The sequence below is a fragment of the Nannobrachium achirus genome, assembly GCF_963921795.1.
Source record: "Nannobrachium achirus genome assembly, chromosome: 4".
Classification (NCBI taxonomy): domain Eukaryota; kingdom Metazoa; phylum Chordata; class Actinopteri; order Myctophiformes; family Myctophidae; genus Nannobrachium; species Nannobrachium achirus.
Window position 1 is genome coordinate 61,268,026 of NC_137813.1, and position 24,659 is coordinate 61,292,684.

The 24,659-nt window shown below is 43.2% G+C and overlaps 1 pseudogene across 1 annotated transcript in view; it reads left to right on the plus strand.

Annotated features, from left to right (window-relative positions):
• The window catches only part of LOC308283905 (septin-9-like), a 224,786-nt pseudogene extending 205,193 nt beyond the window's left edge, over nucleotides 1–19,593 (plus strand). Inside the window, exons 6-13 of the transcript XR_013963337.1 lie at nucleotides 3,565–3,693; nucleotides 5,467–5,548; nucleotides 6,472–6,609; nucleotides 13,572–13,689; nucleotides 14,319–14,414; nucleotides 15,026–15,122; nucleotides 16,632–16,683; nucleotides 17,098–19,593. The product of XR_013963337.1 is annotated as a septin-9-like (transcript). The remainder of the gene's footprint in view (nucleotides 1–3,564; nucleotides 3,694–5,466; nucleotides 5,549–6,471; nucleotides 6,610–13,571; nucleotides 13,690–14,318; nucleotides 14,415–15,025; nucleotides 15,123–16,631; nucleotides 16,684–17,097) is intronic.
• Nucleotides 19,594–24,659: the final 5,066 nt, after the last annotated feature.

A 24,659-nucleotide genomic window follows, 5' to 3' on the forward strand; every position in this document is an offset into this window, starting at 1 on the left:
CACCTAAAGCCTGTATCAGATCTACGGTGGAGACCTATCCACCGCAAATTTGAGGTGGAAAGCTTTCCACCTCAAGTCAGAAAATGAGTGCAGGCCATCATAGTCACGGCCCACGGTGAAGTCCTTTACCCTGTCTAGACCGGTTCAGGTCGACCAATCAGTGAACGGGGTGTAGAGCCTGCCTGTCTGATAGTAAAAACAGAGAGATGTGTTGGGACTCACGGTGGAAAGCTCTCCACCGTGAGGAATGATGTAACGTTGTAGTTTCATGACTCAAAAAGACTCGAAAAAACTACACCGCGGTGTAAAGCCTTCCACCGCGGACCCGACTATGATACGGGCTTTAGGGTGCCATGCGACCTCACCCTAAAGGGGCATGACATGTATATGGATATATATTAATAAAGGATAAAATAAATAAAATGTCCATTATACAGTATGGGCATTCCCAGATGATGCCCTGTCAATTATATTGATTCATAATCTATCCCGGTTTTGGGCACGACATTACAAAAGTAAATCAAAAGAAAATCTCCCAAAATGTTAAAAATAGCAGATCTACAAGCTCAGTCAAAATACATCACAGTGTATGTCTAATATCTCTCCAGGCCAAGGGGGAAATTTAGGCTAGTGGATAATGTTGGCTTTCCACGCGGGAGACGTGAATCCCGGCCGTTACATATACAGACAGACATGCGTAGATTCAGACAGATATATACTGTACATGGATACATCCATACAGACAGACCGATGCTGTTCTAGATGGCCTGGCCTTCAGCCATGCTGTAAAACATTTTATAGTCATCATCATCATCATCATTACACCCTTTACATTGTGTAACGACTGCTTTCACTCAGTGCCAATGCTCTGATGACCCGTCACTTCTGCTCCGGTGGCGTCTCTCTGGTGGTGCTTAGTGCCGACACGTCACATTGGACACCTGCATCCCATCACTGCAGCGAGCAAAACATTCTGCTGACAGCCTGGCCCACTGAGGTCCTGAGATTCATAGTCTGCTGACAGCCTAGAGAGGTCCTGAGATTAACACACCGTCTGGGGAAGTGTTGTCATCAGATCTGGATGTGTTACTTGACCAAACAGCTATCATGGTGTGTCCAATGTTTGGATTATAACTTGGATTAATAAGGTCCAGAAGTTATAGATACGTTTTCACATTTTTGTTTAACTGCAATCTGTAATGTTTTTTTTAAGTAAATCAAATGTTATTTTTTTTATCAATCTGTACAACTAGAACGTAGTGGTAGGAACTAAGGTGGCCTCCTTACTCTTCCATTGCACCGGAGGCGAATTTGCGAATAATTTGCTGTAAAAAACAAAAACCTTATAAAGTCAATGCATGCTTCCACACCGACCGCGAATTTCAGAAAAGTGTATTATTTATTCGCTCTTGTTTCGAATTTGGCGCAGGTGAACTCCTCTCTCTGTGTGTGTCAAAGCAAGCTCAATCTATCTAACATATAATTTTCCGAATGTCTGTCCGTCCGTCTGTAACAGCGTTTCTCCTCAGTGGCTGGAGCAATTGATCTGAAATCGCATCACCATCAGCATATGAACACACCTGACATAACTGTGAAGCCCGTTTGTCACTTTCACAAATCGTATGCTGTATATTAGCATTTTTATGGTGTAACTACTATATATTCTGCATCTAGCATGAGGCATGTCTATTCTGCATCTAGCATGGGGCAACATGTTTAACCAGCTCTGTGTGTGTGCGTGTGCGTGTGCGTGTGCGTGTGCGTGTGTGTGGGCGGGCGGGCGGGGGGGAGGGGGGGGGGGGGGGGTGTTGGCTGGCCCTCTTTCAGATGTTGTCATGTAGATCGGTACACAGTATCTCTGTAGCCTTTAAACGAAACGGGTATTTCTTACATTGATGCTCCTACATATTATCATGCAAGCACCAGAAAGTTACTTTCCATCCCTCATATACTGTGTGCACAGTGCACACCCCATAACCCACACACTGCACATCATTTCGGAGCTCATATCTTTGAACGGGCAAGGTCTAGTCCTATTTAAAGAGAGAGAGGGGACATGGTCGAGGGACCATCCCTTTGCATTGAGCCCGAGGGGAACAGTGTTTGTCTCCATGTCGTCTCGTCTGTGTGGCTCGCTTGCCAGTATTGCTGTCAGCAGCGCCGGCGGGCCGTATACGCAGACTACGCAGACTGCGTAAGGCCCCCGCAGACCAAAAAGGCCCCCACCGCCTCCTCCTCAGCAGAAAATAACTAGTGCTGCATGGTTAATCGTTTTCAAACCGAAATCGCGATTAGAGAATCGCAAAGGCCACGGTTTCTGCCTTAGAAATGGGCCCAGAAACGGCTCTGGCTGTCAGTAGTGGAAAAAAGTACTTGAATTTCTTACTGGGCTAGTATCTTGGCACACACTGGTATACATTGTCTCTCTCATACTGGAGAACTGTGTTAGAATCCCAGGAAAGCAGTGTTGTCGTTGTACTTCTCTCCTCGTGTACTTCTCTCCTCGTGTACTTCTCTCCTCGTGTACTTCTCTCCTCGTGTCACCTTGATTGTTTGATAGACGCTAGTTTACTATGCATAGATCATTTTATCTTGCTCACGCTTTCTAATGTCTGTTACTAAGATGTGTTTTGTTTTCCTTCAACACATGTACGGAATGTAAAAAAAGGTTGCATGCTGTTTAGACAGATGTTAGGTTAATTGTTTACTTCTTTGAGGCACTACATTGTTCTCTCTGCACTCTTAATTTAAGTGACTATTTTACCTTGTTTGTTGAATAGAGTTTTGCGTATTCCGATCTCGCACATGTTCTGAACACAAGTTGCTGGAACGACAAGAACATCTGCTACATGCCTACGTGTTGCCATTTTGATGGACGCCAGGGTTAAAATGGTCGTTAATCTACCTTTTTCTGAAACCATGTCGCACATTCTGAATGGCTTCTATGCCTATAAAGGACTTTCCATAGCACGCCATGACAGAATAGTTGATCTCATAGCAAAGGACATATCTAAACATTTTGCACTGTCTGTGAGAATGTACAAACATTCCTGTGTCAAACCTTCCATGTTTCATCTCTGTACTGAAAATCCAGAAATCTTTGCACATCTCTCTGCTAATACACCAGATGATGTTGTTGTCAATGAAGGAGACAAATCAGTTTCCATTTTTGAAGTGGCCTGTACCTTTGATTCTAGCTTAGAGGAAGCCTTTATGACTAGCTAGGCTATAGGTGCAATCTATTTGTGTTCATCTTTGGCAGCCTGGGACATGTACATACTGTAGGTTGGTTGTAAGAGGCTTCCAACAACTTGGGATGCCAAAAAAAGCAGCTAAACGGCTTGCAAAATTCTGTGCAATCTCTTCTACTATCCGTAGTTGCCAAATATGGTGAAGGCATTGTTACTTGTACCCTTGAATGATGTGTGGGTATTGGATATTTGTCCAGGATTTGTCGACTGTACATTATTTACAGCACCTTGTAATATTTGTGTCCCTGTACTGTATCTCTTATGTGGACATAAATAAATGATTGAAATGTGTTTGTGTGTGTGTGTCTTGCAGGTCAGAGCGGGCTGGGGAAGTCCACCCTCATGAACACGTTGTTCAAGTCCAAAGTGAGTCGCAAGTCAGTGCTGGCAGCGGCCCAGGAGAAGATCCCCAAGACTGTAGAGATCAAGTCCATCAGCCACGGTATGTCATGTACAGTAACGCAGTGGTTCTCAACCACAGGGGGGTCCCCAAATTATTTTGGGGGGGTCCCCAGATGATTAACTTAATGTGCAACATTGTTTTCTCACTCAACTGTTATCAAATCAACATGAAGTTTAAGTGTATAGAGGGTATCTGCTCATTTCTAAAGTGACAATAATTAAACATTGGCCAAATTGTCAAATATTAGAGGCAGAAATTGTGACAATAGCCGATCTACAGTACATGCTCACAACGCCTCGCAACGCGAGGCGTTGTGAGCATGTAGATCTGCTATTTTAACAATAGAACCATGTTATACAAAATGCCTCAACTCTTAGTGCCCGTCAGGGTGGGGGGTCCCCAGTTAAAATATGATTATTTTGGGGGCCGCGGCCTGAAAAGGTTGAGAACCAGTGATGTACCACAGAGATCACGTTCTCTACTAGTCCCTGTCTGATCCAGGAAAGGTCCAGAACCACCGATTTCACTCCATTCCTTGTTGTTTCCCTCGTCAGAAAGTCACTCTCTCCCACTCTTCATTCCATCTTGTCAGTTCTTGGCTGCTCTTCTCTCATCCTTCCCTCTCTCTCCCACGCTTTGCTCTTCATCATCACACAATGACGTGCTCTGAAAAACACTCCTGTTCTCTCTTTCTCTTTCTCTCTTTCTTTCTCTTTCTTTTCTCTCTCACACTATCCATAGTTTAGTGGGTAGAGAAGATGCCGTTGGTTAATCAGAAGGTCACCGGTTCCCCTCCCGGCCCACCCATGCAAGACACTCAATCCTTTAACCCCCCCTTCCCCCCCGGCTCCAAGCTTTCATCATGACCACCTGAGCAACTGGATGGAGCTGAAACTGAACTTAAAGGAAACTACATAGGGACTACCTGGGACTTGTTTGTGTTATCTTTTTAGCTTTAATGTCTTACTGCGAAGTTTTAAATCAATCAATCACTTCAATGAACTATTTATGGCTATGACTTCATACATGAATACTTAGCCATAGTTATGTCATTGTAATTTGATTTAAATAACGCTCAACAAGACGTCACGTTGGTGGACAGTTCATGAACACATGCTTTGGGCGAAATCAGATAAAAAAAATCTAAATAACAAATAAGAAGTCGAAATAAACGCATGTTCAGTAGGCGCTAGTTTCTACGCAGTGTTGATTTCGTCGACTAAAACTGTGCGCTGAAAATAGCAGATCTACAAGCTCACAAAGCGTTGTAGATCGGCTATTTTCAGCACGCAACCAAGTGTAAAATCAGTCATTACGATGCCATCAAGGCCTGCCAAAAATACATCTATGATATTTAGTCGACTAAAATTAGACTAAAACTAAAACTGTTTGGGTGACTAAACTAAAACTAAAAGACATTTTATTCAAAAGTCTATGACTAAAACTAAATCAAAATGTGCTGTCAAAAACAACACTGTTTCTACGTGTTGGTTTTTGCTGTATACTTTGACCATACCATCCCTATATGGTCAATGTAGTCGTATACCTGTTTCACACTTTCTCCCGCTTTCCTCTGTTTGTAAACGTTCGTAATAATGGTTGCGTTGGGTAAAACTTGCTTCTTTGTGACAGTGTATTGCTACTGACTGAACGTGTGTGTGTGTGTGTGTGTGTGTGTGTGTGTGTGTGTGTGTGTGTGTGTGTGTGTGTGTGTGTGTGTGTGTGTGTGTGTGTGTGTGTGTGTGTGTGTGTGTGTGTGTGTGTGTGTGTGTGTGTGTGTGTGTGTGTGTGTGTGTGTGTGTGTGTGTGTAGACATCGAGGAGAAGGGTGTTAGGATGAAGCTGACAGTCATCGACACGCCAGGCTTCGGAGACCAGATCAACAATGAGAACTGGTGTGTTACAAATACAGCTGCTACACAACTCTGCACAGCCTCTGTCTCTGTTGGCTTGTCTCTGCCAGTGGTAACCACTCCAACCCCAGCATCCATATTCTAGGGGAAACATTGGCCAAAAATAGCAGATTTAGAACTAGAGGCAAGCAAACTAGGGATGGGACGATAAGCGATATTATTGTTTATCGTGATAAAAAACACTCACGATAATCGTATCGCAGAGATTTAATATATTGTGATATCGTCCTCCGTCATGCACTGGGATCAATTCACCTTTTATTTACCGAGCTGCATTGCCGGTACCACTTAAACCTACTATAATTGGTAAAAGTTACTTATAATATAGGGGCGGCATAGCTCAGGGGTAGAGAAACTGGTATTAGAGCACGAAGGGTATAAATCCCGAAGGGTTCCCAGTTCGAATCCGGGCTCCCCCTGAGTTAATGTCGAAGGGTCCTTGGGCAAGACTCTGAACCCCTAATTGCCTCCGGTGAGTAGGTTGGTGCCTTGCATGGCTTCCTCCACCGCCGGTGTATGAATGTGTGTGTGAATGGGTGAATGTAATGCACAATCTATGTAAAGCGCTTTGGATTAAAAGCGCTATATAAATGCACCATTTACCATTTTAATATACCTAATATACCTACTTTATAGTCTTTTTTTTCACTCTGTCAAATGTCTTGCCAAAAAATAGCCGATCTACAAGCTCACAACGCATCGCGTTGCGATGCGTTGTGAGCTTGTAGATTAGCTATTTTTTGGCAAAAGTTCCGCCCCCAGGATAATGGATTTTGATTATCTGGCTGATAACAACGATATGCATTTTTGTCATTAAAAATCGCAGTCTGTGTCTCACACACACTCTCTCTCTGTCTCTCTCTCTCTCCCCCTCATGATTGTATCTCTGGTCACCATGGTAACAGCTGGCAGCCCATCATGAAGTTCATCAACGACCAGTACGAGGCCTACCTGCAGGAGGAGATCAACATCGACCGCAAGAAGAGAATCCCAGACTCCAGAGTGCACTGCTGCATCTACTTTATACCCCCTACTGGCCACTGGTGAGACTGCACACACACACACTCTTACTTTGTAACTCTTAAAGCTTGAGTTAAACTTAGTTTAGTGTCGGTGTCTACCCCCAACAAGCTTGCAACGAGTGACATTGTGAGGCATCGTGAGCTTGTTATTTGTGGCACACCGCTGTATGTGTTCAGAATCTGCGTTAATGTCACATCATGCAAGGGTGAAGAAAACGAGATGGTAACGGGTCCGATAACGGTTCAGCAGCAGCAAAGATTGCAGCAGCAAAGACAGATTTGTGCCTGAATGGGGTGTGGCAGTAGCAACATCACAGATATACAGTGAAACATGTGTTTTGTGCAAATATTCTTGGCGTGCGTGAGACGCAAAGGGAATCCCTCATACAGATAAAAAAATGTCTATGTGTACACTTAGTGGTCACTTTCATTGGGGAGAGATACTGGTTTAATAGACACATGTGTGTGCAGTTTGGTCCATGCAGCCTGCAGTCAAGGACAGGAGGTTGTATTTCTGTTGGAACGTTAAGCAATTTAGAGCGGGTACGCATTATTATTGTATGCTCTAACTATTGAAAAATAGCAGATATACAAGCTCACAGAGCGGCACCGAGTGCCGCGCTGCAAGCTTGTGTGTCTTTTGAATCCTTCTAAGGTTTTTTTTTTTAAAAACCTATGTTTCTATGTCAGCAATCTGGCTAGCCATCTTCAAAGAAAAGGTCCCTTTCACTTAACTGGAGCTCAGTTAGTCTGTTCTTGAGAGACTACTATGTCAGTGGTTCTCAAACGTTTTCATGTGAAGGGCCCCCAAAATGATATGTATTTGGCCACAGAACCCCATCTCCAAATATTTAGTTCCAGGGACCACCCAGAAGCAAACTTTAAGATACAAACGTTCGCTTTAAAAATACATTCATTCAAAGATTTGCACACATTTTCACGACTTTTTCCAAAATAGCAGATCTACAAGCTCGCAGCGCGCGCTGTGAGCTTGTAAGTCTGCTATTTTTCAATAGTTAAAGCATTCAATAATCCCAGGCCTAAATGGGTTAAACATGAGACTGCAGCAACACGGCGAACTTGAACGCTTGGGTGATTATTGGAGCCAGATGTGACCATGGCTCTATCATCCCACAACCAGCCTCTGTCCTGGGGCCTTCGTTCACACACTGCTGCGACTACAAGTTGTACAATTGTAGGAGTTTTCCATAGATGCTAGTTATACTAGGCAGATGTGCGCCAGGTCGGAACTTCCAAAGGCGAGCGATCACGTTTCCGCTCCTGTGAATCTGTCCGTCCCTCTGTCTGTGATCAGCTAATCTAGGACATCGTGTCAGTTGAATAAATGAAGGTTTTAGCGCTCGGGTGGCACAGCGGTAAAGTATGCCCACCACAACGAAGTCTGGCGGTTCAAATCCACCGTGGAGCGCTTGGCTTTGTCAAGTGTCTGTACGAACACAATTAGCCCGTGTTTGGGCGAGGATGGGCGGGGAGGGGATATTTGTCACACGTGCTGCTACGGGCCGGGGCAGAACCCGTCAGCGGGGAGTGTTGGGGGCGGAAGGAGTAGGACAGAGATTCGTATGTCCTCCCGGTGGTCCTGGTGGAAGAAAAAAGTAGAGAAAGTTGAGAATCAGTGCTGCATGGTTGAACATGGTTGCTAACATTTCTGCATTACCCTCTGACACTAAAACATTCACTCCTCACCAGTATCTTCTGTCGACCACAATCTAGAATTCTAGATGAAAGACAATTGGGCAAAAACCACTCTGGTTTATCTCCCAATGCTTTGACCAGATTTCCCACACTGGCAATAGCAGAGATGTTATTTCTGTAGCAAAGTCCAGCAACAACGGCATGTCTTCAGGTGACAATAGTGGACATTTGGGGCATGTCACAACTCATCGTTGCTGTCGGGCAGAAACCTTATCTCCATATTCCACGTTTCTTTTTTTTTTTCTCTCTTCAAAAATGAACACCCTACTTAATACTACAGCGTCACACACAAGTAGCAAATACGCAAGTTTGAAACGCGGTATCCGGTATGAAGTGACACCTTTCGGGCTTGTGCTTGTAGATCTGCTGCTTTTGCTATTTCTTAATTTGTATCCTGAAAATGACAGTTTTGCAACGACAGAGACAGTATATCTCTCTTTTAGTTGGATGGTAATCCCAGGACATGTTCTGCACTAGCAGCCTACACAGCCTGTGTAGGTGCTATCAAGAGGCTTCTCATGTTCCCTCTTCATTGTCCATGTTTCACAACCATATGATTTAGGAGGTTGCTTTCAACACAGGCTCTATGGTTCTTTGAAGCCTCCTGACAGGCAGATTTTATGTAGCTTGTTGCAGGCTGTCTTTCTGCTGTCTGACAACATATGACCCCAGGTACTTAGATATACAAGCTCACAGCGCACTGTGAGCTTGTAGATCTGCTATTTTTGAAAAGTTTTGAGAATTTGTGCAGATCTTTGAATATACGTATTTATTTTTAAAGCAAACATTTGTAACTCAAATCTTTCTTCTGGGGGTCCCTGGAACTAAATATAATGAAAAGGTTTGAGCACCACTGACATAGAAACATAGGTTTTTCAGAAAACCTTAGAAGAATTTAGAAGACACTTATAGAATCGGGTCAAAATATTCAAAGAATTGCACAAATGTTCACGATTTTCCCAAAATAGAAGATCTACAAGCTCGGAGCACGGCACTCTGTGCCACGTTGTGAGCTTGTATATCTGCTATGTTTTAATAGTTAAAGCATAAAAGAATGCGTAATAATGCGTTCCCGGTTTAAATGGGTTAAAATCACCTACCTCTTTGATGATGCATCCATCCTTTGACAGGATTGGTTTAATGACACAAGTCCTAGTTGAGAATAATAGATTTTGTGGCATTTAGCGGCAAACCCGCTGTTCAGCAGCCTCCTCCAGTGAGATGTTCTTGAGTGGAGCTGATCAGCAGTAAAGGCCACAGCATCAGTACATGAACTGTACATCTCGCGTAGCCATACTGTTGCCTTCCACAATTTTCAATAGCTTCCATATTATACAATCTGACGCACGGAAGCTCTGATCATCATGAGTAAAATATTAAGCGGATGTGAAGCCTCCTCCCCACTTCTGTTTTCTCTTTACAGTCACGCAAGTTTATCCTAATATAAATCAATCGTCTAAGCATATATAGCTTGCTGCTTAGCAGGGGAAAAAAATTAAGATATTTTTAAATATACTTTAGCTAACGGAAATACCAGCTTCCGTTACTCTGATTTCAGGAGGTGTAGTTCAGGACTCCATTTAGCATTCAGAGGTTGTGGAATAGTTGTCTGGCTACACAAGACTAACCTGGCAGCTACAGCATGTGGTCGACGTGCCCTTTGTGATCAAAGCATGTTGATTTCCTCTTCTCCATCACAGACACTGATTCATGCATACAGTATACAAACAGGAACAAGCTACTTGTGAAGTTGAAGTGTCAGTGCTGCCCCCTGCTGTCTGTGTGGAGCACAGCAGCAGCCTGGGAGAAGGAGAGTCTCCACAGTGTTGTGATGTATTTATTGACACAGTGACTCATCCACATGATGAGTCATGATCAAATAACGCAGTCGGCGGGAAGAGAAAACAAACACCCAGTTTGACTTTGGCCTGACTTTCATCCAACACAGATGGTACTGTATGACGGATTGAAGGCAAATGTCATTTCTCGCACGTAGAATGTGTATCACGCACGCACGCACGCGCGCGCGCGCACACACACACACACACACACACACACACACACACACACACACACACACACACACACACACACACACACACACACTCTTCATTGTGGTCTATGTCAAGGGTCTTCAATGGGGGTCCTCATAATTATTACAGGGGATCCTCCAAATCTTTGTGTGACTTTTTTTTATATTAATCACCTGAGCCCTTGTGTCCATGTGACGGAGGCGGGGCTCCAGGGGGTGTGGTTTAGAGTGGCCAAAGATATGGGGTGTGTCCCGGTTAGAGGACACGGAAGGAACCAGACTTAGGGTGTCCCAGTTGAGGGTATTTATTATAGCCGTGGTCTGAAATGTAACCACATAAATATGTCTTACTAAATATGTAAACCATAAATTGCAATAAACAATAAGGACTGTAAGTTAACATTCAAATATACAATATTGCAAATAGTGACTGTAAACCAATATAGCAAAATACTGTACACTCATGGAAATAAAGACAGTAAATACAAATATTGTATACTGATGCAAATAAGGACTGTAGGAATATGGAAATATGTATAGCAAACAGTACCGTACAATATTCACATTAATATCCAAACAATTAGGTAATGTGCATACTGTAGTATCTATGAAACCAAGGACTTTAGGCTGAGTACCAACAAACATTTGCTGGTAACAATAATATGACGTAAATTCACCTCGACATGGCAACAAACAACTAAATTCGGTACATAGTACTGTATATGAGACTAAAGCTTGGAGATCTGCTACAAACAAACGGTAACTGAAATCAGTAATACTTTTGTGCATATCAAACCCAACGGTACAATGACAAGTAGTCCACGATAAACATACCTGTGTGCATCCACGCACAGCTAATAATAAAGGAAATGTAGCACACGGTGGAGAGAGAAAGAGTGTGACCAACTCCTGGCAGTGTCAAACTTGGAATGAACTAAAAGCAATCAGGACAGGTGATATATATAACTTAACTAATGAGTAGCACCTGTGATGGTCTCAACACCATGAACATCAAAGTAAGAGTCAATGAGCACAATAAGCATAGGTCAGCATGACATTGTGGCAATCAAGAGTCAGTAGCACAGTGTGGCCTTTCTAACAGTCCATATTCTGTGAACTTTAACCAAAAATAGAAGATCTACATGCTCACAACTCCTCGTGCTGTGAGGCTTTATGAGCTTGTAGATCGGAAAAGAGGGAATAGAGAGCAAACCAAGTACAGAGTGAAATGTTAAGTTTATTAAGTATAGACGGTTCAAGTGGTTAAATATCTGAACACACAAATTGACATGAATGCAAAATACTCTGATGATTGTATTGTCAAATGAAACTATTATGGAATCCATGGAAAGGTTGTGGGGGTCCCTGCACATACACTCTTCACAAACAAAGGCACACACATATAGTAAGTATTCACACACTTCTCACTTCATATATTTCCCATCCGTGTGTTAAAACACATCCCAGAACTCTATCTGAAAGCAGCACAGGGTCCAAAGCTGTACAGACATCTGAGTTGCGTACCCCCCCCCCCTCCCCACCAAGCATGTGCACACACAGATATCAAAGGGGCTTGAGCACCTGCCCATTTATCCGTCTGTAAAAGGTGACCTCTCCAGACCATGAATGCAGTTTTCACTATGGTGAAAGAAATGCAAATGCCCTCTTTCCATGCCATACCTGAACTGAACTTGAATGCAGCAGCATCTTGAATGCAGAATTTCCCTCTTGTGTAGAAATCCAAGCCGTTACGTTATTGACTTGATTATGCTTAGTTCAGTGTGGTATCAAGCACCGAAAAGAGCCGGCCTCCAAGCTCACAACGTGCCGCGCTGCGATGCGTTGTGAGCTTGGAGGTCTGCTATTTTCGATATTGCAACCAAAAGGCCATTTTAGACATTTCAGCCCCTGCCTTTCTTACATTCTCTGCACGTCCCTGCTTCCCACAGTGCTCTCCTTCGTTTGGACGTCCACTCCTCTTCGTAGCTCAGCAGGTTACTTGGGACATACCATCGCTGACTGGACGGGGGTCTCACCCCTCCTCTAATGGGTCTGAAGGGATGATGTGCACATTGACTGTGCACATTTTATAGCTTTGTGCATTTGTGTAACGTTAGTTGAGTGCACTAGAGGGGCCTGGGAAAGAGGATGGAAACAGCTGCCGCTTGTCAGCAAGTCTCCTTTGAACACAGTCAGCCGTCCCCCATCCAAATTTCTCTCTCTCTGTCTCACTCCCCCCCCCCCCACACACACACACTGTCTTGTGTTGATCTGCTTCTTGTGGGTGTGTTAAGATAAGTGTGGGGTCGTGCAGGGGTAGAGGTCTGCTTAATATCATGTCATTTAAAACACTGGTTCCCAAAACGCGTTGTGAGTGAGCTTGCAGGTCTGCTGTTTTCACTTGTTTGGGTCCCGGGTGCCACGGCTGTGGCCGCTTCGGACATCTGTCGGTGTCGGAGCATCAGTCTTTGTTGTTCTTTAATGCGAAGTCAGGGTGTTGAATGTGATGTAAGAGTGCAGTGGCTCAGGAGGTAGAGTGGCCGATTGGCAACCGGAAGCTTCCCAGTTTGATCCCGGGCTCCCCCAGAGTTGATGTCGAAGTGTCTCCCAATGAGCAGGGTGGTGCCTTGCATGGTTTCCTCCGCCGTCGGTGTATGAATGGGTGAATGTGCTGCACAATCCATGTTAAGTGCCTCGGTTAAAGGCGCTATATAAATGCACCATTTACCATTTAGACTAGCCATCGCCAGTGCGGGACTCCTGAATGGCTGCCCTCCTCCAAACCCTCCTAGCTAAAGTCAGTTGCTTAAACCACGGGCAGGAATACCCCAAAACGCCCTTACGCACACTCTGTATCCACTGAATAAAGTTTGGACACAGATGCAAAATGTTGTCACAGTTCCTTTTGAAAACATGTTGGTAGGTGTCATGTTGTTGGGGGTTGCTGCCCTCTGATGGCCGATATCAGTATTACAGAGTACTCGTTTAAAAAACATACAATTCTCATTCATCTTCTCCATTGAGCGTCTACTCCTTTGTTGCCTCTCAATTCAATCACCTTGATGGGAAAGATGGATGGACTATTTTACTCGACTGTTAATCATCATCTTGTGTGTGTGTGTGTGTGTGTGTGTGTGTGTGTGTGTGTGTGTGTGTGTGTGTGTGTGTGTGTGTGTGTGTGTGTGTGTGTGTGTGTGTGTGTGTGTGTGTGTGTGTGTGTGTGTGTGTGTGTCAGTCTGCGGCCTCTAGACGTAGAGTTCATGAGACGTCTCAGTAAAGTGGTGAACATCGTTCCTGTCATCGCCAAGGCCGACACCCTCACCTTGGAGGAGAGAGACTTCTTTAAGAAGAAGGTACACACGCACGTGCGCGCACACACACACACACACACACGCACACGCACACACTTTGACTGCTACACACACTTCTTAAAGAGGCGGTGCCATAGTTTTGTACTTTTTCTGTTTTGTATGCGTCTATGGAGTTAACATTACTCTAATAGACCACGGGGTGGGGTTCTAATGTGCAAATGTGCCTTCCCTGTGTATTTTTGTTTACTTCCTGAAAGCTGAAAGCCTCCGATCGAAAAACACTGAGTTAATGAAATCATACAATCATCCCCTCAACCTTTTACCATACACCCAACACTGTGGGTATGGCTAACTTCAGCTGGGTCACCACCCACCATGACAACCAGGCATACTTAATGAACTGGCGGGTGTGGCAACATAAAAACCTAATTTTAACTCTTTCTGCATACCTTTTTGGAAAAAGTCTTCCTCCTAGAATAATCATAGTACCTGATAATCATGTTATGTTATCATGGGGGGGGGGGGGGGGGGGGGGGAATCTTGAAAGAAGAAAAATTAAAGAAGGTACAGATCCACTCTTTAACCATCTATCCAGATGCCTATGTACGTCGAGAGCCATTCCATCATTATACTGTAGCTGTGCTTGTGTGTATTTGTGTGTACACAAACAGATCAGGGAGGAGCTGCGGTCCAACGGCATCGACGTGTACCCCCAGAAGGAGTTTGACGAGGATGCAGAAGACAGGATGATCAACGACAAGATCAGGGTGAGGAGATCATGAGCTTTTTTTGCTGTTTCCACACCACCGGTGTACAGTAAAGTAACTGAGTACATTTACTGTGCTGTAATTAAGTACAATTTGAGGTATATGTACTTTACTAGAGTATATCCAATTTCCGGATCCAAATATTTCCCTCAAAATAATCATATTTTAACTGGGGACCCCCCACCCTGACAAGCACTAAGAGTTGAGGCATTACGTTTTGTATAACACAGTTCTATTGTTAAAATAGCCGATCTACATGCTTGCAACGCGAGGCGTTGTGAGCATGTAGATCAGCATGTAGATCAGCTATACTATTTCTGCCTCTAATATTTGACAATTTGGCCAATGTTTAATTTGTCATTTTAGAGGTATTAAAAAGTCCTTCAATTGTCACTGTCACAAATGTGTAGATACCCTCTATACACCTTTGTTTACTGTTAAGTGAGAAAACAATGTTACACATTAAGCTAATCATCTGGGGACACCCCCCCCCCCCCCCCCAACATCTTTTGGGGACCCCCCCCTGGGGGTCCCGACCCACAGGTTGAGAACCGTCAACCTGGATGTATAAAAGGATCAAATAATAAAACAGTCTAAAATGCTGTGTGCAGGAGATGATCCCCTTTGCGGTGGTGGGCAGTGACCAGGAGTACCAGGTGAACGGCAGGAGACTTCTGGGGAGGAAGACCAAGTGGGGAACCATAGAAGGTGATGACCTCACTTCCTGTTCTGAGTAGGGCATTCACCTGGGGCACAGAATTAGAAATGATGAGTGCGAGATAGAGCGGCTGTGACGCAACCGCTCCCTTGGTGCAGTAGCAATAACGTCCTACTGGAAGCATTATGACTCCTTTCAATATTTTTGGGGGCGTCATTTCGTCTTTCTCGGGTGGTTTTACTTCCATGATGTTTTCAAATGTTTTCTTAAACTATACACGCATAACAAGAATATGCTGCTCAAAATGACTCTGTCTGTGCGAGTGTGCTTCTGTGGGGCTTTTAAGCCGTGACATCATTTTGTAGGCAGAGGAGAACTCTGCCCCCAGAGCATTTTCTGTCCCTCGCTATTTCAACAGATCTGAGACAAAAATAACGACTAAAGTATAATTCTAACACTTTCCTTTCAACAACAAAGAGAAGGAAAATGTGTAAATAGTAAAAATAGTAAAAAGATTCTCGGAAACTGGGGGCAGAAATTCTCCTCTGCCTACAAAATGATGTCATACTTAACAGCCCTGTTATGTTTCCAGTGGGACTACAGTTCCGCCAACGCCGATTCAGGATCTGGAACCAGGCTAATGCCCCCACCCACTGAAATATAAATATGAATCCTTGTTTTTCAGCAGCCAATCAGAGGGAATGTGGACAATGTCATATTGGGAGTGGAGAGTGAAGTCATATGATGGACCTTTAGTTTGGAGACAGACAATCATGTAACAAACAGTGTGTTGCTCTCATTGAGTAGATGTTCTGTGAACAGAGTAGATTTCTCACAGAGTCACAGTACAGGCGATGTCTCCACCTTGTGGCCTCGAGGAGAATTCAACATGCAGTGATGATACCTACAGCAGGGGTCTTCAACATTTTCAGGCCAAGGACCCCTTAGTTGAGAGAGAGATGAAGCAGGGACCCCCACAACCTTTTCATAGATTCCATATAGTTTCATCGTTTGACAGCACAATCATCAGTGTATTTTGGATTCATGTCAATTTGTGTTTTCAACACTTAATAAACTTGACCTATCACACTTAGTGTGCTCTTTTTTCCCCTCTACACCAAACCTCTTTGCCAAAAATAGCCGATCTACAAGCTCACAACGCCTCGCGCTGCGAGGCGTTGTGAGCTTGTAGAACGGCTATTTTTGGCCAAAGTTATCAGAATATGGACGCTAGGGTTCAAGTGGTTAATATAAAAATGGAGAAAAAAACGTTTCTATGACTCGATGATTTGGAGGACCCCCTGTATTAACTCTGAGGACCCCCTGTTGAAGACCCCTGACCCACAGGATACAGTGCAAAAACTGTAGGATTATCTTCTGATGTTTTTCAGTGTCTGCTTACATTTTTTGTTACGTGATTATTGCTTTCTTTGTTGATTAAAGTTCAATGAACACTAGGTAGTCGCTTTGGGTAAGAGGCCTAGGCTAAATGCCTAACTTGTAATTATGTTGTCAGTTTGAACCGAGTTAATGAATTCTCTCTCTGTTTCCCTCTACAGTTGAGAACATCGCTCACTGTGAGTTTGCCTACTTGAGGGATCTGCTGATCAGGTGAGATGTTTGTCTCTGATATTGACTAAAGAGTTAGTTTTTGTGTCATTGATTTATTTTGTCTCCATATTGTTGTGAATAGTGACTGTTTCATTAATTATCTCCATCAATTAGAACGGGTACACATTATTGTGTATCATTATTTTATGCTTTAACTATTGAAAAATAGCAGATATAGTGAAAATTTGAATTTTGACCCGATTCTATAAGTGTCTTTTGAAAACCTATGTTTCTATGTCAGCAATCTGGCTAGCCGACTTAAAAAAAATAGCAGATCTACAAGCTCGCAGCGCGCGCTGCGAGCTTGTAGATCTGCTATTTTTCAATAGTTAAAGCATTCAATACTCCTAGGCCTAAAAGGGTCAACTCCAGGTCTTAATGGGTCAGTCAACGTGTGTGTCTCTGTGTCTCCAGGTCCCACATGCAGAACATCAAGGACATCACCAGCAGCATCCACTACGAAATGTACCGCGTGCGACGCCTCAACGAGAACAACACGCACGCCAACGGCGTCCCGGAGCACCACCTGGTGGCCACGCACGAGATGTAGACGCCTCTGCACGTCTCCTCCACCTCCACCCAACACTCCACCTCTCCCTCTCCCCCGCCTTTACCAAGCCCTCATGTCCAGCCTCCAGGGTGGAGGTCCTCCCAGCACACCAGGAGGAACGGGTGTGCCTGCCTGCCAAGGAGGAGATTTGCTTTGAGAGACTTTTCAAAGTGGCTCGATGGACCATGAATGCCAACGCATCGAGTGCCTTAAGAGACACAACCCTGCTCCCTTACCACTATTCAAAGATCACGATTTTTCAAAAAATAGCGGATCTACAAGCTTGCAGCGCGGCACTCGGGTGCCGCGCTGTGAGCTTGTATGTTTGCTATTTTTCAATAGTTAAAGCATTACATAAGTCTAGGCCTAAATGGGTCAAGAGACAAAACCCTGCTCCCTTTTCCACTTCGGATGACAATCCCGCTGACGCCACTCTCCGCAAACGCTTTAACGCGTACATGTATTCCATGTCATACGGCAGTGTGTCCGCGCGCTGAAAATGGTCAACGCACAAGCTCACGAGGCGTCGCAAGATGTGACGTGTTGTGAGCTTGCCTGCCTGCCTGCCTGTAGCCAGGAGGGATTTGGTTTGAGAGACCCGTCAGTGGCTCGATGGACCATTTAATGCCGACGCGTTGAGTGCCTTAACTGACAGAGAAGATAACGACTCCCGTTCATTGAGCTCAGTGGACTTGGGGGAGGGAGGGGGGAGTCATTTTGTAAGGGACAGTGCTATTGCCTTAAACGTGGTGTCATGTTCACTTTCTTGATAGATCACAAAGCCACAGAGCAGAGATTGAGGTTCATTCAGGCTGCTGCCATTTTTATCAACGTTGTACGCGCTTACATTGATGCGCCGTCGCATGACGGCGTTGATCAGCAAAGCGTGTGAGCAGCTTGTAAGTCACCCGTCGTCGCCCTGTAAAACAGTCGTGCCACAATGTATAAACAGTTCTTAAACGGTATCGTGGCGTCGCAGATCTTTGGTCTGAACTAAGGCCATTAGATATTCCTCTTGTGTATCAGGGTCGCAGTCTTAACGGTCATTCTCCATGGGTTGATTCAGACCACTGCGGTTGTTCGTCGCAACCTTCGAATTCCTGATTTACGTGCTGAAAATAGCAGCTCTATGAAGTTGTTTAACTCAGACGTGCCTCTCATTTATTTTCAGTAACGCAGCAAATGATTTGTACTAAAGAGTCACACACACACACAAAGGTTTCTACGCATTAAACTATATTCATGCACAGTCTATTGAACCTGACTCGCGCACGGTCTTAGGGCCGGTCTTCGTCTTTCCAACGTACAACGTTACATCACGCTGTCTGTGTGCGTAATATAACAACTGTTTTAACAAAAATACGAATAAAATAAGGCAAAAGAAAGGTTAGCAAAGTGTGTAATATTTGGGGGTTTTATCGTTTTTTTTCTTGGTGGCCAAAAGCGTCACTTTTATACTTTGTTGTTGTTTTTGTACACATGTTGGATACGGATTATAATGCCCATGGCACCTTTTTTGTTTCCCAATAACAAATATAGTTTTTAAATAGAAACACCATAAGGAGTGATTTAAATGATGATTGCTATTTATGCATTATGGAAGATGTGAAAATTGTGTCAATGGTTATAATCCACTTGCATCGATTGCACACACACACACACACACAAACACGCGTCTTTGGCCCATCATTTGTGTCTTATTTCAGTGATTTCCACAGTTCGATCGAGGGAACGTCAGGGGTCCTTTAGGGGGGATTCCACTCTTAACTCTGACAGTGTACAAATGGACCCGTATTTGTACACTGTCAGAGTTACGGGGGTGTTTTGAGAACTACTGCCTTATATTTACTGGCGAGCCAGCTCTTCATGTTGGTTGGATCGTAAGGATCGTAGATCCGATGGTGGCCAAATTGATTCTGTTCAGTATCTCAAATACTTTCCCCTCCGTGGTGATTGACCACCAGACCCATAGATGGAGTTCCCCAGGGCTCTATACCAATGAATTTTCTGTTTTCTGTTATTGTGGGGAAAGCTTTCACACAAGGGTCAACAACCTCATAAGTTGTGAGCTTGTCGATCTGCGAAAGCTTTTTTTCCCCCCGGGTTTAAGTGGTTAAGGAGCACATGGATGACGTCATGTTCCACTGAGCATCCGTTCTATGTCTTTGTCTCAAGCATTATTATTATTATATAACTTCCAAAGCTGTCGTTGTTGTCATGCTCTGTTCTTTGTATATTCTTTTTGTCCTGATACATTTTTCTTTTCTTTTTTTGTTTTGTACTGGTATTATTAATAATAGCAGATTTGTTGCCTTTGATATCTTATTTTAAAAGAAATAAAGTTTAAAGTTGTAAATATTTCTTTTTTGTGTATTTGTTTTATTGTGTGTGTGTTTGCTCAAGATTTTCTGACTACATTTTTACAGCACCTTGTAAATAGTTTTCTTTGTATTGTATCTCTTATGTGGACATGCATCAATTATTAACTGTGTGTGTGGGCGCTAGAGAGTGATCACGTGAATACTTGATGTGTATTGTAAGAGACACAGCTGCTATAATGTATTATGTCCAGTAACATGCAAAACCATTTAATTAAGAGATTGGTTCTGGAATTTAATTAACTGGATTTTGGTGGCCGTACCTGGAACCAGGACTTCAATGATCTGTGGGAATTCACCAGAGACTTCTCCAGGAAGAAGGTTGAGGGGAAAGATTTGAGTAAAACTTTGCAGATTTACAAGTTCATTCATGCTGCGCTATGAACTTGTATATCTGCTATTTTTGAATAGCTAAAGAAATCTGAAATGACACAGACTCTTTCCCGGTTTTAAAGGGATATTTCATTTTTGGGGAAAATGAGAAAAAGGCTATACAATAAAAGTGAGTAAAATAAATGAAAAGGGTTCTCGAAAAAGCACAGCCAGCTCACGTATTCGGAGGGTGTCAGGAGGGGAGGCTCTCTCCATTCCGACATGTCGCCACTCCGAAATTGACACTCTGAAAGCGACACTCCCATAGGGGTTAGGTTTAGGGTTAGGGTTAGAGATGGGGTTAGTGTCGGAATGGAGACATGTCGGAGTGGAGAGATGCACCCATCGGGAGTCACCGGAAAAAAGGTGAAAAAATGATCTAACATGTTATCATCTAACTTGGTGATACGAGGTTTCTGCCTGACAGTGACGATATATTAGTGATTATGTTGCGAGGAAAAACGTGATTGTGTTGTTCTTCACCTCTATTTGACAAAGACGCTACTAGAACCTTTTAAGATGGGTGCTACTGTATATGGTCTGGTGAAACAAACCTCCTCGATGTACCCAAGACCACACACAGTACCTGGGGCGACAGAGCTTTTGCTTTTGCTGCCCCAACCCATGTGGAATGCTCTCCCCAAAACCCTCAGAGACGCCCCCACCCTCCAAACCTTCAAAACCCACCTCTTCCATATTGCTTTCCCTAGCTAACTCATTCCATAGTTTTGAATGTTTTTAACTTCAACTTCTCGCATGTCACTGGGAGAAGTGTCAACTACCTCTGCCTCTGGCCTCCTGAAAGGTGAATTTGCGGGGCAGTTTTGAAGTTTTATTCTTATTTCTCTCTTGTCCCCCACGTATAGCGTCTTTGGGTACTCAGAAATGCACGACATAAATTTGAAACATTATTACTAGCAGTTTATTTGTTGTCTAGTGCGTACAGTTTATCATGTTAACCTCGCCTGCCTTGTGTTTGTGTCCGTTTTACAGATACTGTACGCAAGGCGCCAGTCTCATGGTAAGGAGAAGCTTTGATCTCTGGACATCTCTGGAAGGGTAGAACTAACTAACTGCTGCTGAAGGACAATCTGTGTTTACACTGACTGGACACTATTATGTAACCTTACGCCGTTGTGTTTACAATGGACACTATGGAACTGTGTTCAAGTAGACAGACTGTCTGACATGAACTCTACACCGCTGTGTGTGTTCAAGTGGACAGACTGTCTGACATGGCTACCAACACGTTGGCTGCTATTCAGGGATGGGACGATATGAACATTTAATGTCACGATTATTGTGACCAAAGGAATTGCGATTTACAATATTATTGCGATAATCAAAATATCCACAACATCCATTATCCTGGGACGGAACATTTGCCAAAAAATAGCGTATCTACAAGCTCACAAGTTGTGAGCTTGTAGATCTGCTATTTTATTTGTATTTTTTTAGAGAGATTTGGTAGAGGATGAAAAAAAAAGACTGTATCAAGTATGTTATTTCCAGGTCCGTTTTAACAATTCTAGAGGGTTTAAATGTTACCGGATATGCAGTGCATGACAGAGGATAATGTCACGATAAATGTAAACCTCCACGATACGATTATTGCGAGTTTTTTTTTTATTGCGATATAATAACGATTATCGTCCCATCCTTACTGCTATACCAGCCTTTCACACCTCAGTCACCTTGTTTCTGTACACAAACAAACCCACGGTGAAGAAGACGTGTTGAACAATGTAAATAGCTTTTTTTAACCGTAACGCTTTTTTTCAATGCTAAATGCAATCGACTAATCGAGAGCTTAAATAGTTGCATCAGATGTGAAACCTGGCCTGACTAGAAGTTTGTTGACTTATTGACTGTGATTACTATAATCAGTTAGAAACATGGCTAAATCTAAGGAATGGTCAGAAAGGTTCAGGGAAGAGATTATTGCTTTGTACAAAAAAGGAAAAGGATATAAAACGATTGCAAAGACATCGAATAGACCGGTTTCTTGTTTACAAACATTGAGACTAAATGCACAGCTGAATGTATCATGTAATCAATTCCCACCAATCCCCAAACCTGTTGTTTTGGGGAGCGCTGCATGGTTTCTATTTATTGGCTAATTTTGGTACCGACCCATCAGTGTGACGTGGACCATAAACCCCATGCCCTCGTAAAGTCTAAGGTGAGACATTTTCCATAAAGTTGATTCTGTAGCCTATATTGTATTGTATTATTTTTTAAGTGGATAATTTAGGTCTATTAGTTGGTTAGTGATAACCATGCTTTTATGTAATCTAATGTTCTGCTGACATGTGTATTGAAATGGAAACTATTTAGGTTTATTTGTAATATTTTGATTCATTAAATCTCGATCCTCTCATCGTGTCATCAGCGCACAGATAAAACGTCCATTTTGTGGTCACTGCAGCTTGGGAGATGGTTTTCTGTGTCAACTTGCCCTCAGGGGAAATCAGGAATGTAAGCCATTTACCATGAGAGAGAGTGGGTTGTTGGCTGATTTACCACTGTTTAGGGTTGTGGCACGAGGCGAATGGTTAATTGCTTTTCTACCACTTTTACCATATAAATGAAAGAAAACACAGTTGTAACTTGCAAGGATCTTTAGTTACAATCATTAATTGTTTCAGAATACACATATACTTCTGCCACAGCATATAGTCCCATAAACAACAATGATTGCAGCCACATTCAATGGCCAAAAACAAACAAACAAAACAAAAAAGAAATCATAACCTAGGCTACTTGTCATAAATATTAAACGGTGTCCGGAGTGCTGATCCCGCGATGTCACGCAAAATATACTGTATATACAGTAAAGCTGGTGTGGGCTTGATGGAAATATTTTGATATTCCATATGAATAGACAGTTTCCCCAAAAATGATTGAATTCACTCCCACACAATAAATGAGACCACACAGTGTAAGTCCGTTTTTTCTCTTACTGTATATTATTAAATCAATGAGCATACAGAATAGATGTCCAGTGGTACAGTAAAATAAACATGTTTCTCTTTTGTTTCTCAATCTGAATCTCCATACAATGTAACATCATTTCACAAATATACTTCAGTAGGTACAGGGAAAATAGACATTCATTGGACAGTTAAACATAACAATGGATCATGAGATGGTGTCGTGTTCAGAAGCCAAAGGATGTAGAATGTTTTGGCTTTTCATTATCCAGTGTCCTGGACACTTCCACATTTCTCTGGTCATCCTCTCTGTCCCTGTAGTGGGGCAGATTCTCGGCACATGTATAAGTCATATGTTCCAAAACAGATTAACCTTGACACTGTAACACTGAAGTTTGTGTTTTAAATATAATAGATCTTAAAATGTAATTTAACCCATCAATAACCCATCAGGGCTCACCTTCGGTCCGGCTATCACTGTGGCACTGGTGAAGTCCGCGATTCGTTTCCATCGCACGTCCACGTGCACGCAAAGTGCTCCCATCCCATAGAAAACAATGACAAACAATGGGAATTGTGAGCTCGATCTACTTCAAAATAAGAGAGTGGCCGCGAATGGAGAAACTGGCCGGCACTTTTTTTGGAGGCGCATTGATCTTGGAAATGTTACAACTGCAACACAACAGTGGGCGGGGTCCATGAGCCAACTCAAGGTTGTTGACTCATTTACCACTGTTTTAAGCCAATCAGAATCCAGTATTTGAACATGTGACCTCAAAAAGTGGTAGAATGACATGTAACGCACGTTGGCACCGTGGTAACACTGGTATGTTTTATTACTTGCGCTAGCAGAGTGCGCACGTACTGCGTTGACCGTTGTGCGTTCTGTGATGTCGTATGTGTCTGTGATCGACTGTTCGCCGCTTCACCTCATGTGAATGATCGCGAAGGGCTTAGAAAGTGCTTAGAAATGCGCTATACAAATCTTATCCTATTATTTATTATTACGGACATATTGAAATAATGGTTTGCATTTTCACAGCGTTTTTCGAAACGCTTTGGATTGGTTCATTCATTCATACGTTGGGAGATGATGTGGTGAACAGTAGATGATTGGTTCATTCATTCATACGTTGGGAGGTGATGTGGTGAACAGTAGATGATTGGTTCATTCATTCATAAGTTGGGAGGTGATGTGGTGTCGGTGAACAGTAGATGCCAGCGTTCTCACTTCTCACATTCACACACCAACGGTGGCAAGCTGACACACCACATTCTGGGCCCTGGGTGCAAGGATTCACTACGGGCCCCCCATGAATGTTCTTCATAGGGGGAGGAAGTTTAACCCATTTAGAGTGGGAACGCATCATTACGCATTATTATGTGCTTTAACTATTGAAAAATAGCAGATATACAAGCTCGCAGCGCGGCACCGAGTGCCACGTTGCGAGCTTGTAGATCTTCTGTTTTTGAAGAATCTTGAAAATGTGTGCAAGTCTTATTGTGGGCTCGCCTGTAAGGCGAGCACACTTTAGATATTGTCATTAATGACAATAATGACAGATGATTGTCATTATTAAGTGTGCCTGCCATGCAATGGCAAAACACTTATTGTACTCGCTCATACTTAAGCCAGGCAGACAGACAGACATGCATGGCGTTTCCCCAAAGTTTGGCACGTAACTAGTGCTGCACCATTTACGCCACCCCCGCAATATATACATCAAAACGTGCGGCTCTGCC